Source organism: Lagenorhynchus albirostris, chromosome 21, assembly GCF_949774975.1.
Source record: "Lagenorhynchus albirostris chromosome 21, mLagAlb1.1, whole genome shotgun sequence".
NCBI lineage: Eukaryota > Metazoa > Chordata > Mammalia > Artiodactyla > Delphinidae > Lagenorhynchus > Lagenorhynchus albirostris.
In genome coordinates, this window is record NC_083115.1 from 9,404,151 (window position 1) to 9,416,729 (window position 12,579).

The following is a 12,579-nucleotide window of genomic DNA, read 5'->3' on the forward strand; positions in this document are numbered from 1 at the left end:
TCGCCTATCGCGAGAGTTCTGAGTTCTGGAAGGGGTATTACGCGGCGCTCCTTGACTAAGGAGCGGTCTAACTTCTGCGTCCGCCGCCAGGTTGCCGCCGCCACTGGACTGTCACCGCGCGCTCGTACCGCTTAGGTTTTGTCCCCGGCTCCCCTTGGGACTGTAAACCCGGCTAAGGGCCCGTGGGAGCCCGCGCAGGAGCCGGCGGCATTTCGAAGGGCGGAGGCCGAGAGCGCCGGGAGCGCCCCTGTCTAGCGAGTGGTTTGACGGTCCCTGGGTGTTAGCCGCCGGCCCCGCCCGCTGGGCCTTCCCTCCGCGGGGCGCGCACCGCCGCCGGCGGGGCCTCAGCTCCGGGCCGTCGGGGCTGCAGTGTTCTCGCTCTTTCGCTGAGTCTGTGGACCTCAAACGCGGGCTTTTTAGACTTAAGACCCTTGCTTCCGCACTTAACCCCCCCCCCCGTTTGGTGTGGTATTGGGTCCTGACTTTTGAAATTCCTGGGTCAGATATTTTACCCCCCGCCCCGCGCTTTTTCTTTTGACAGGGGAAGAAGAAAATCTTTGCTAGCTCATACCGTTTTTCAAAAGAAAAGCCACTTCAATACCAGTGGAGTAAGAAAGGCACAATCCCAGAGTAAGGATGGCCCTTAGTTTGCATATCACATTATAAAATAATTTAGTATATCATAAATAGTATAATTTTGTTGCATGCAGATGAAAACTAGGCATTAGAACCGCCCTGTTAGAAAGCATTGATTTAGCACTGGTTTGGGGAGCCAAATTTAGGTTATAAAAACCAACTTCAGTTTACTAGATGTTTTGGGGCACGTCAGTCAACCTTCAGCAAAGCTGTTTCCCATTAGAAAAATGGGTGTATGCAAGGACTACAGGTACTATTGTAACAGAGAAGCACAAATGTGACTTCATATTGGATCTGCTGCTTTTAGTTCACCTTTGTATTCTCTTGCTTTTGCTACAGCTTAATAACTAAAAGAATGTTGCCTGTAGCCTGAAATATGCGGGAGAGCCCATCCTCAAGGCTCTGACCTTTAAAGGTGTAACCCTTTCCCATTCATATAGAGATAAAAAGTTGCAGAGCAGAGAACGTTTGCCTTGTTGGAGGCTAATAGGAGCATCCTGACCTGACCTAGTGGACGGCTGCAAGAACAAAGAATTATGGCCCCAAGAAGTTTGCAGCAATCAGCCACACCCCTTCCCCTTTTAGTGTAAAGAAAGCCACTATCTTCTCCATCCGCTGGCTTTCCGAATAAAATTGCTCTTCCTTGCTTCAGTAACTCATCTTTTGATTCATTGGCCTGCCACGCAGCGGGCAGTAGGAGCTTGGATTTGGTAACAGTATGTTAAAAGCATAGTTTACATTGCTTCGTAATGAACCAGTGTGATGGTTGTCACTAGCCTACTGCCTTATGCAAGGCTGGTTTAGAGACCAGAGGAAAGTCATACTAGAAATACCCGTACCCTTTTATGTTAGTAAAATCAAGTTTAAAACTGGATTGGAAGTTTGGAAAATGTGGAAGAACTCAAAAGCTGGACGAGACTCACCACCTGGACTACAGCACACTCCCCGAATTAAGTAGGGGAAATAGTGTGTGTTTTCAGTATGATTTACTATAACACTCCGTCCCTGCTCACCACCAACAGGTGAGTCCCGTAAATAATTTTTTTAAATTGAGGTGTAATTGACATATTACATGAAATGTTATGAGTAAGATATTGGAGATTGTAATGCAAAGCTGCCGTTCATGATTTTTGTGTATAGTGAGTTGGCTGTAGTATTTTACAATTGTCTGTTTAAAAAAAGAAAACTTATATCCCCTTTCAACTTTATTGTATTTAATTGGTACAAATTGTGTGTGTGTGTTTTAGAATACAGACTAATTCTGATTTTTTTAAAAATATCTCTCAGCAACTTTCAAGTTTGCAACAGTATGATTAATTACAGTCACCATGCTGATTATATGTTATATATATATATCCCCATGACATATGTATATATATAATCTCCCCATGACTTAGTTATTTTATAACTGAAAGTTTGTGCCTTTTGTCCCCCTTGGAGCATTTGCCCCCATCCCACCCCTCCCCTCTGGCCACCACCAGTCTGTTCTCTGTATGAGCTCTGTTGTTTGGTTTTGTTTTGAGGTTCCATATTTAAGTAAGATCTTTCCCTGACTTATTTAACTTAGCGTAATGCTCTCAAGGTCCATCCATGTTGTTGCAAATGGTAGGGTTTCATTTTTTATGGCTGAGTAATACTCCATTGTACATATATACTACATTATCTTTTTAAATTCATCCATCGATAGACACTTCGGTTGTTTCCGTATCTTGGCTATGGTAAATAATACTGCAATGAATATGGGAGTGCATACATCTTTTTGAGTTAGTGTATTCATTTTCTTTGGATAAATACCCAGAAGTGGAATTACTGGATCACATGGTTCTATTTTTAATTTTTGGAGGAACCTCCATATTGTTCCCCACAGTGGCTGCACCAATTTACATTCCCACCAACAGTGCAAGAGGGTTCCCTTTTCTCCACATTTTCACCAACATTTGTGTGGGTGAGAGGGTATTTCATTGTGTCTTTGATTTCCATTTCCCTGATGATTAGTGATGTTGAGCATCTTTTCATGTACCTGTTGCCCATCTTGTGTGTCTTCTTTGGAAAAATGTCTATTCAGATCTTCTGCTCATTTTTTAATCAGATTGTTTGTGGGTTTTATTTGCTATTGAGTTGTATGAGTTTTTAAAATATATTTTGGATTTTAACCCCCTATCAAACATGATTTGCAAGTATGTTTTCCCATTTAGTAGGCCGCCTCTTCATTTTGTTGATGGTTTCCTTTGCTGTGCAGAATCTTTTTAGTTTAGTGTAGTCTCACTTGTTTGTTTTTGCTCCTGTTACCTTTCCTTTTGGTGTCAGATCTGAAAAATCATCGCCAAGACTGATGACAAGGAGCTTACCACCTACGTTTTTTTCTTGGAGCTTTATGGTTTTAGGTCTTACATTCAAGTCTTTAATCCATTTGGGGTTGATTTTTGTGTATGGTGTAAGATAGTCGTCCAGTTTTACTCTTTTGAATGTGGCTGTCCTGTTTTCCCAGCACTGTTTATTGAAGAGATAGTCCTTTTTTCATTGTATGTTGTTCGCTCTTTGTTGTATGTTAATTGACCATATAAGCATGGATTATTTCTGGGCTTTGTATTCTTTTCCAATGATCAGTGTGTTTGTTTTCATGCCAATAACATACTGTTTTTTTATTACTATAACTTCATAATATAGTTTGAAATCAGGAAGCATGATGCCTCCAGCATTGTTCTTCTTTCTCAAGATTGTTTTGGCTATTTGGGGTCTTTGTGGTTCTGTACAAATTGTAGGATTGTTCTATTTCTCTGAAAAATACCATTGGAATTTTGATAGGGATTGCACTGAATTTGTAGATTGCTTTGAGTAGTATGGACACTTAAACAATATTAATTCTAATACATGAGCACAGAATATCTTTGCATTTTCTTCGGTTTCATTCATTAATGTCTTACAGTTTTAGTGTACAGATCTTTCACTTCCTTGGTTAAATTTATTCCTAGGTATTTTATTCTTTTTGATGCAATTGTAGATGGGATTGTTTTCTTAATTTCTCTTTTTGATAGTTCATTATTAGTGTATAGAAATGCAATAGATTTTTGTATATTGATTTTGTATTCTGCAACTTACTGAGTTCGTTTTTTAGTTGTAACGGTTTTTTGGTAAATAAAATTGACTTGCAACCACCTTAGAAATGGCTCTTAACAAGTTTTCCTCCTAAAGAGTGAGGACTTCAAATGGAAATGCAGAATGTAGAAACATCCTCAAAGTGAGACATATTTTTAAAAAAATAATTACAAGTAATACAAGAATGCAGGCTAGTTTATTTTCTAAAGCCTATTAAGTGAGAAGTAAATGTTTTCTTTCACTCCTCTCCTTCCAAAAGCCTTTAGTTAATTCATCAAATAATTTGGAGTACCTGCTATGTGCCAGATACAGTTCTAGGTGCTGGAGATGCAGCAGTGAAAAAAAAAGGATCTATGCTCTCATGGAGCTTACTTGGTAGCGAGGAGACAGATAGTAAGCAAATAAATTATATGACGTGATGTCAGGCAGTGGTGATGTTATAAAAAAATAATAAAGCTAGGTCAGTGAACAGAGATGGAAAGGATGATGCTCTTTTAGAATGGGTAATCAGAGAAGGATTCAGAGGAAATGATATCTAGGGAGCCTCAGTGAAGTGAGGGAATAAGTCATATGAAAACGTATGAGTATCTGTTGAGGCAAATAAAGAGCAAATGCAGAGTCCCAGAGATAAGATGCTTGGAGTGATCAAGGAGTAGCACGGGGAACGTGTGGGCCAGAGGGTGGTGAGAAAAGGGGAGAGAGAAAGGACATGAGACTGGGGAGCAGACTGGGGCCAAATTAGGCACAAGTGTAGTCAGCCTCGCCTTCACAGTAAAACAAACTGGAGGCTTTCAAAAATCCTGACACCAGATTTCTACTTCAAAAACTTTGTAGAGACAATTTTTTTAGTGGAGAGATATATTATGTTCAAGACTTGAATGTTTCACTGTCATTAAGAAATCTGTTCTCCACTGTTTGATCTATAGATCCGGTGCCTTCTAAATCATAATTCTGATAAGATGCTTATAGAATTTGACAAGCTTATCGTGAAGTGTATATGGAAATGCAAAGGATCTAAAAGAAATAGAAAAAAATATGTATGTGTAGGTGTGTGTGTGTGTGTGTGTGTATACAGACATACGCACAAACACACACATAGACCAACAGAGAAAGAATGGCCAAGCAAGTGGCACCAAATGTTAACAGTGGTTGAATTTAGGTAGTTAGAAGGTAGTAGGATATATTTTTAAGGTATGGTTCAGAAGATTTGCAGATGGATTGGATGTGGAATGTGAGAGAAAGCAAAGAGTCAATGATGACTCTGCCATTTAGGGTCTGAGCAGCTAGCTAGGTGACCAGAATGTGCTGGGAAGTGTGCAAATTTGGTGGGTGGTCAGTTTTGGACTTGTTAAGTTCAAAATGCCAAATTAGATATACAAGTGAAAATGCTGAAAAGGCAGTTAGTATACAACTCTGGATTCAGGGGAGAAATAACACTATAGATATACATTTGGAGCTCATTAAAACCATGAACCTGGTGAGATCACCTTAGAGCTGTAATGTTGACATTTTTTTCTGGGGTGCTCCCTAAAATAATTTTGGAAAACTGTGTGCTCCATCACACATTATTAAACTGATACCTAGGAATTTTCATCGTAAATTTAAATAGTTAAAATTATGTAATTTATGGTATATTATAAACATGGACATGTTAGAAGATTACATTTGGATTCTTGGAACCTAAATATCATAGAGATTTGAAAACAAAAATCTTTAATTTAAAAAAATGGAATAAACCCTAACAGTCAGAAATATTATATAGTTCCCCTTCTTCTTGAACAAAAATATATTCTATTTCCTCAACAGAATTTTATCCTAATGTAATATATTTTTAATCTTGAGAAGTGCTTTATTGATTATCCTATCATATTCCCTACCAGAAATATTGTTATAAATTGAAATAGTTTTAAAAAAATATCCGGTAATCTTAAAGGTCTATGTATTATGAAAAAAACGTTATGGAATGAGTTATCGTTGTGATTATTATCAGTAGAAAATTGACTAAGACACTTCTGTTAGAACTTTTCAACATGTCTCATATGTCTCTTAAATTTTACTATAGTCAGTTATATATTGCCCTCCTTTTTAATGGTTCCTAGACCATTTTTCCTCCCCACAGCCCTGTGAAACTGTTGAAAGCTCTGCTCAGCATCTCAACATCCTTTCAGCTACATATTTCTGCTCACCTTCTAGGCCTTTGGACTGCCACCTTCAAAATGTAGGTTCCTTGAGGGTATAAGTGGGCTCACCGCTCTGGCTTTCCCTTCCCTTCAGGATGTAAGCCTGGCAAGTGTTCATATTTTGTCATCTTTTCATCATATTCTGTCAGCTTTAACAATTGTTCTTGGTAGTAGGGTGGGTCAGAAATAAGTTAGACTACTTTGGAGCCTTTCTTGATAATTTTTAACAATGGTAATATCAACCACCTTCAAGGGAGATAGCTGTCCTGCTACAAAACACCTAATTGTGAGGCACGGAACAGATGAACAAGGTGAATACCATTTCCTGACAAGATATTAAAATTTATTTTAGGGCTTCCCTGGTGGCGCAGTGGTTGAGAATCTGCCTGCTAATGCAGGGGACACGGGTTCAAGCGCTGGTCTAGAAGGATCCCACATGCCGCGGAGCAACTAGGCCCATGAGCCACAACTGCTGAGCCTCCGCGTCTGGAGCCTGTGCTCCGCAACAAGAGAGGCCCGCGCACCGCGATGAAGAGTGGCCCCCGCTTGCCACAACTAGAGAAAGCCCTCGCAGAGAAACAAAGACCCAACACAGCATAAATAAATAAATTAATAAGCTACCCCCAACATCTAAAAATATTTTTTTATTTTAAACATATAGTATTTGCAGCAATGTGCAATGGCACCAAATTTTAGAAAGAGAATAGTGGAACAGAACAGAGAACCAGAAACATTTCTACTCATAGAAGGAAAGCCAATATATGACAGAGGTAGCATTGCTGATTAGTGCAGACTGGATGAATTATGAATAAGTTGTGTTGGGACAATGGGTCATTCATGTGGAAAAAGATAAAATTGGATATTATATTATAAAAATTTATTTCATAGAAGAATAAAGACCTAAATGTGAAAACAAAATGTTAAAAAGAAAATAGAGGAGGATATCATTATGATCTCAATGTAGAAAAAGATTTCTTAATTAGGATACAAATAGCACAGACCATAAAGGAAAAGATTAGTAATTATAACCTTTCACAAAAATGAAAGGCTTGTGGGCATTAAAAGTCATAATAAAGGGACTTCCCTGGTGGTGCAGTGGCTAAGAATCCGCCTGCCAATGCAGGGGACATGGGTTCGATCCCTGGTCCGGGAAGATCCCACATGCTGTGGAGCAACTAAACCTGTGCGCCACAACTACTGAGACTGAGCGACACAACTACTGAGCCCATGTGACACAACTACTGAAGCCTGCGCACCTATAGCCCATGCTCTGCAACAAGAGAAGCCACTGCAATGAGAAGCCTGTGCACCACAACGAAGAGTAGTGCCCGCTCACCGCAACTAGAGAAAGCCCACGTGCAGCAACAAAGACCCAACACAGCCAAAAATAAAAATTAATTAATTAATTAATTTTTTAAAAGTCAAAATAAAATGAAAAGAAAAAACAGGGACTATAAGCAATTTGAAATGTATATTATTGAAGAAGAATTAGAATCCTGAACACATGATGAATTTCTACTAATCAATAAAAAAGAGAGAAACATCAACAGAAAGTGGGCAAAATATGTGAATAGGTACATCACAGAAAAAGAAACAGATGGTCAATAAACACAGGAAACGATGTGCTCATTCTAACCTATAATTGTGAAACGTGAGTTACAAATATAACTAGATACCATTTTACATCAGCAGAATATTCAAAGTACACCCCATCAATCATAAAATCACAGATGGAGAGGATAAACCAAAATTCTTATTCTGATATGATATATACAATATACACAACTCCACTTATGAAGTATCCTCACCAAAAACCAATTTGATTTTGAATCTGATTAAGTTTCATGATTTAAATATCATTCTGCGTGAAATAGGAGGGATGTAGGAATATGTTGGATGACATCATAGCCATGTGTTGGGAAAGGTCATCAGAAAGACGTGACCCCAGGTTTGGCCTTCAAGCTGGACCCGGGCATTCAGCGGCTGCTCACTCCCTCCCTGTCCTTGAAATGTGCCCTCTGCTCGCCTTCCCCAATCTAGAAGCTGCCCAGGGACACAGCCTGGAGACAGTCATGCAATGTTGAGACCACATGGACTGTGTACATGACCAAGCCCAGTTAAACTTCTGGGTAAACTTGTAAGATTTGGTGGGTGGGTATGGAAATCTACTTGTCTTACAGCCTCCGATGTAAGTTCCTTTGCTTATTGAACCTGCTGCCCACCAGTCTGGAGTGGTCTGCCTCTTTGGTTTCTCCCTTCCCTGCTTATGGTGGCGGTGGTGCTGGGGTAGGGTGGTGATTTCACGTTTCACCCAGGAAGCTCCCTGGGAAGCTGCAAACCAACAGCGGAAGAGTGAGCCAGGAGACCAAAGAAATGGGCTGTAGGAAAGAGGGATCCACAGGGGGAGATCTCAGGTGGGCCCTCCACCTCTCCGTGGGCAGGCGTGGCTGATGTGTGGGGTGCCTGTGGGCCAATGCATGCGTACAGGGGCGCCCTGAGAACGCCGGCTGCTGCCATGCGGTGTTTAAGGAACTGTGCAGAGTGCCCTGTGACAAAGAAGGTAAACTTGTGGCTGCCACGGGGGGCTGGCCTCTACTGGGGGCAGTTCGGGCTGGGCACCGATGCCCAACTAGAGGCTGAAATGAAAGTTAAAACGTTAAAGGAAGAGCTGAGGTACGGAAGGATGTGCAGTATTCACTGCTCTGCTAGCTCTGGGCTGACACACAGGGTGGGAGAGCAGGTTGGTAAGTTTAGAGACCTGAGCTTGTGACAAAACCTGGTTAGGATACCAAGAGGTGGAGTTTCTAGGAAGAAGAAGAAAAAGAGGAGGATGTTGAAGTGATTGATGAGAAAAGAACAAAAAGCCTCTTGCCATCTGACTCCTAATACAAAGGGAAACTTTAAATAACAATTACCCCAAAGCCTAGGAGAAAACTTACATTTGTTCTCTGTCCCTTGTGGTTGTAAATCTTACTGTGTTTTTAAAACGTAAACACTCCAGGAGTTAAACAAAACATTGCCCATAGATGCTAAAAAAAAAAGGGGGTGGGTGAGTGGATGGAGGGCTTTTTCATAAAAGTTCTCTTGCCAAAATCGATTTGTAAAAGAACTAAGCTTTTGTTTTGCTTTTTTTGTTTTACAAAGCTAGTAGAAATAATAAGGATGAAAAAAAAATCAGTGTATATAAAAAGTAGAATGTGTGTTTCTGGTAAAAGAAGGGTGAGATGCACTTCTGGTAAAGAAAATAAAATGTATTTTGTTTTGTTTTTAGATAAAAAATGTTGCACAACGTAAAAGCTGAGAATTATGCTTTATTGGAGGACATTAGTGAGGAACTGTTGCAAAGAGGTAAGGGAGGAGCCTAAATATAGGAGTTTTTGCAACAAACAAACCAAAACAAACACACAAAAACTATGTAGTCAAACCTCAAAAGATTACTGCTAATCACAAAAACAGACATCTCAAGTTAATGATTTTAGTGCTTTTCTGTGTATGGGAAGATGCAAGCGTCTGGGTTCACTGAAATTTTTCCACTGATATGCACTTAACTATCTAGGGCCAGTATCCTGTTTTTTTTCATTCTGAATTCCCCTCAGGGTACACCATCAGGGGTGACTGTGGTAGCTGATGGACTGATGGTGGGGAACATTTGTTGTTTACTGGAATGTCAGACATCTTTTTGTCCACAGATATGTTTTAAAGGACATGTTTTAAATTAAAAAGATAATAATTTTGTCCTAAAATAAAATTATTATTTCAAAATTTAAAAAGATAAAACCTAATGAGATATAAAAAGTTACAAAATGTTTACGGAAATCACAAAAGATTTGTAAAATCACAAGTTTTGTAAAAATCAAAAGATTTGTGAAGGAAAAACCTTTAAAAAATTTATTTGTGGTCAAGCTAAGATTAAACTAAATTATTTAAATTTAAGAAAAAATTAATGTCAAAAGTACATGGTACAAAATTAAAATTTGGTTTTCTCTCTGTTAAAAGAATAAATTTTTCTTAGATTATTACTCTGCTTTTTAAAAATTGTGAACAAAGGTTTTTCTTTACCTTTAATATAGTCTGCCTAGAATACAAAGATTTTGTGTCTAAAAAATTTTTATCAGCTCTTTAACCATGGCTATTTTAAAGTCTTTTGTCATTTACAGACAGTTACTGTTTTACTGTGATGCTTTTACAAAGGTGTTTCTACAAAGGTGCTTCACCTTCATAGAGATTTACAAAAAAAAAAAAAAAGCTCCAACAAGTACACATTTCTGATAACTAAGATCAACTTGCCTTCGCATGGGAAAGACAATAATAAACCTTTCAAATGCTTCCCCCAGGTTACCTACACAGGTTACGCATATGTCATGGGATGGTAACCCAAGACCTGTCCCTGGTCTCCTTCCTCACATTAGTAAAACGGGCCAGTTACATTAATGATATAATATTAACATGTGAAGACTTGCCTCTGTTGCAGGACACTTTGTAGGTTTTGCTGAAACATATGGGAAAAAAAGAAAAAACAAAAGATGGACAGTGAACCCGGGGAAAATTAAAGCTCCAGACACCATATAAGGTTCTGAAAGTCATTTGGTCAGATAAGATGCGAGTTATCCCCAACACGGTTTTTGGTAAAATACAAGACTATACAACTCCTAAAAATGTAAAAGAATATAAGCCTTTGTAGGGGGTTGGGGTTTTAGAGAAATTTTATTCCCCGCCTGCCACAATGCCTCTAACCCTTATGCCACCTGGTAAAAAAAAAAGGACATGTGTGCAACTGGGGGTCAAAGCCACCTTTAAAAAATAAAAAATACTAGTAAAACAGATTAAAGCTCTGGACATCTCCCAAGCAGGACTACATTTGAGTTAGATGTGTCTGTGAATCCACAAGGTCTGGGTCAGATACTATGACAGAGATGACAAAAGAGGAAAATGCCCCTAAGATTTTGGTCCCAACTCTGAAATGGGACAGAACCCCAACCTAGAATCCTATAACCGGTAAAAATATGGAATGAAGGAGAAATCAAGACATGCTCAGATGAAAAACTAAGAGAATTTGTCGCTGGTAGATGTATCCTAAAAGAATGGGTAAAGGAAGTTCTCTAAACAGAAATGATCAACATTGGAGTATCAGGAGGGAATAAAGAACGTGGTAAGAAAAATTATGGATAAATACAGTAGGTTTTGCTTCTCTTCTTGAATGTTCTAAATTATGTTTGACAGTTAAAGCAAAAGTTATAACATTGTTTAATGTGGTTCTAAATGTATGTAGAGGAAGTACTTAAGACAATTATGTTATAAATGGTGAAGGGTAAAGAAATGTAAAGGGAAATAAAGCAAACCTAAATGTGTATGCACCAAACAAAAGAGCTGCTCAATATATAAGGCAAAAACTGATAGAACTGAAAGAAGAAATAGACAAATGCATAATTTTAGCTGCACTTCAACAATTGATAGAACAACTAGACAGAAAAGCAGCAAGCATATAGAAGACCTCAACAACACCATGAATCAATGGGATCTAATCAACATTTATAAATTACTCCACTCAACAATAGAATGCATTCTTTTCAAGTGCACATGGAACATATACCAAGATAGACCATATCCTGAGCCATAAAACAAACCTCAATAAATTTAAAAAGAATTGAAATCATACAGAGTATGTTATCTGCCTACAATGGAATCAGACTAGAAATTAATAACTGGAAGAATAATAGGAAATTTTCCAGACATGTGGAAAGTAAATAATATATTTATAAATAATCAATGTAGTCCCAAGGGAAATCAATGCATACATTGAACTGAATGAAAATTAAAAATACAACATCTCAAAATTTGTGGGACACAGCTAATGCAGTGCTGAGAGAAAAATTTATGGCATTAAATGCAAATACATTAGGAAGGAGGAAAAGTACCAATAATCTAAGCTTCTGACTCAAGAACCAAGAGAAAGAAGAGCAAAATCAACCGCAAGCAAGCAGAAGGGAGGAATAATAAAGATAGGGACAGAAATCATTGAAATTGAAAACAGGAAAACAATAGAGAAAATCAGTGAAACAAAGAGCTGGTGCTTTGAAAAGATTAATTGACAAACTTGTAGAGACTGACAAATTTAAAAAGAGAAAAGACATAAATTTCCAATATCAGGAATGGAACAGGGGATATCACTAAAAATATCAAATGGATAATAAGGGAATACTATGAACAAATTTACACACATACATCTGACAATTGTGATGAAACAATCTCTTGAAAAACACAAACTACCACGATTTCCTGAATATGAAACAGTAAAAAGTGAGCCATGCAAATGCCTGGGGAACGACCATTCTAAGCATATGAACAAGCAAATCCAAAGGGGCTGAGTTTGGGCAGGCTTGGTGTGTCTGAGAAACAGCAAGGGGGCAGTGTGGGTGGAAAGCAGTGAGTGAGCTGGAGAATACTGGGAAAGAAAATTGGGGAAGTAGCCAAAAGCCAGATCGTATAAGACCTTATAGTTCATGACTTTATTTTACATGGCTGTTTTTGAGTGGAATATGGACATGATCTGATTTGTGATTTGAAAGGATCACTCTGGCTGTCATGTGGAGGCAAGTGTGAAAGCAGGGAGCTGTTGGGAAGGTATTATAGTAGTCAAGATGACATGATGTTGACCATCTTTTCATAT

General features: G+C 38.6%; 1 protein-coding gene across 2 annotated transcripts in view; it reads left to right on the plus strand.

Moving 5' to 3' along the window:
* The first annotated feature begins 112 nt into the window (after positions 1–112).
* FUT10 (fucosyltransferase 10) overlaps positions 113–12,579 on the plus strand; it is a 122,075-nt gene continuing 109,608 nt past the window's right edge. For both annotated transcript variants that reach the window (XM_060136337.1, XM_060136341.1), the window contains exon 1: positions 113–1,658. The gene's annotated coding sequence lies outside the window, so the exon portion shown is untranslated. The remainder of the gene's footprint in view (positions 1,659–12,579) is intronic.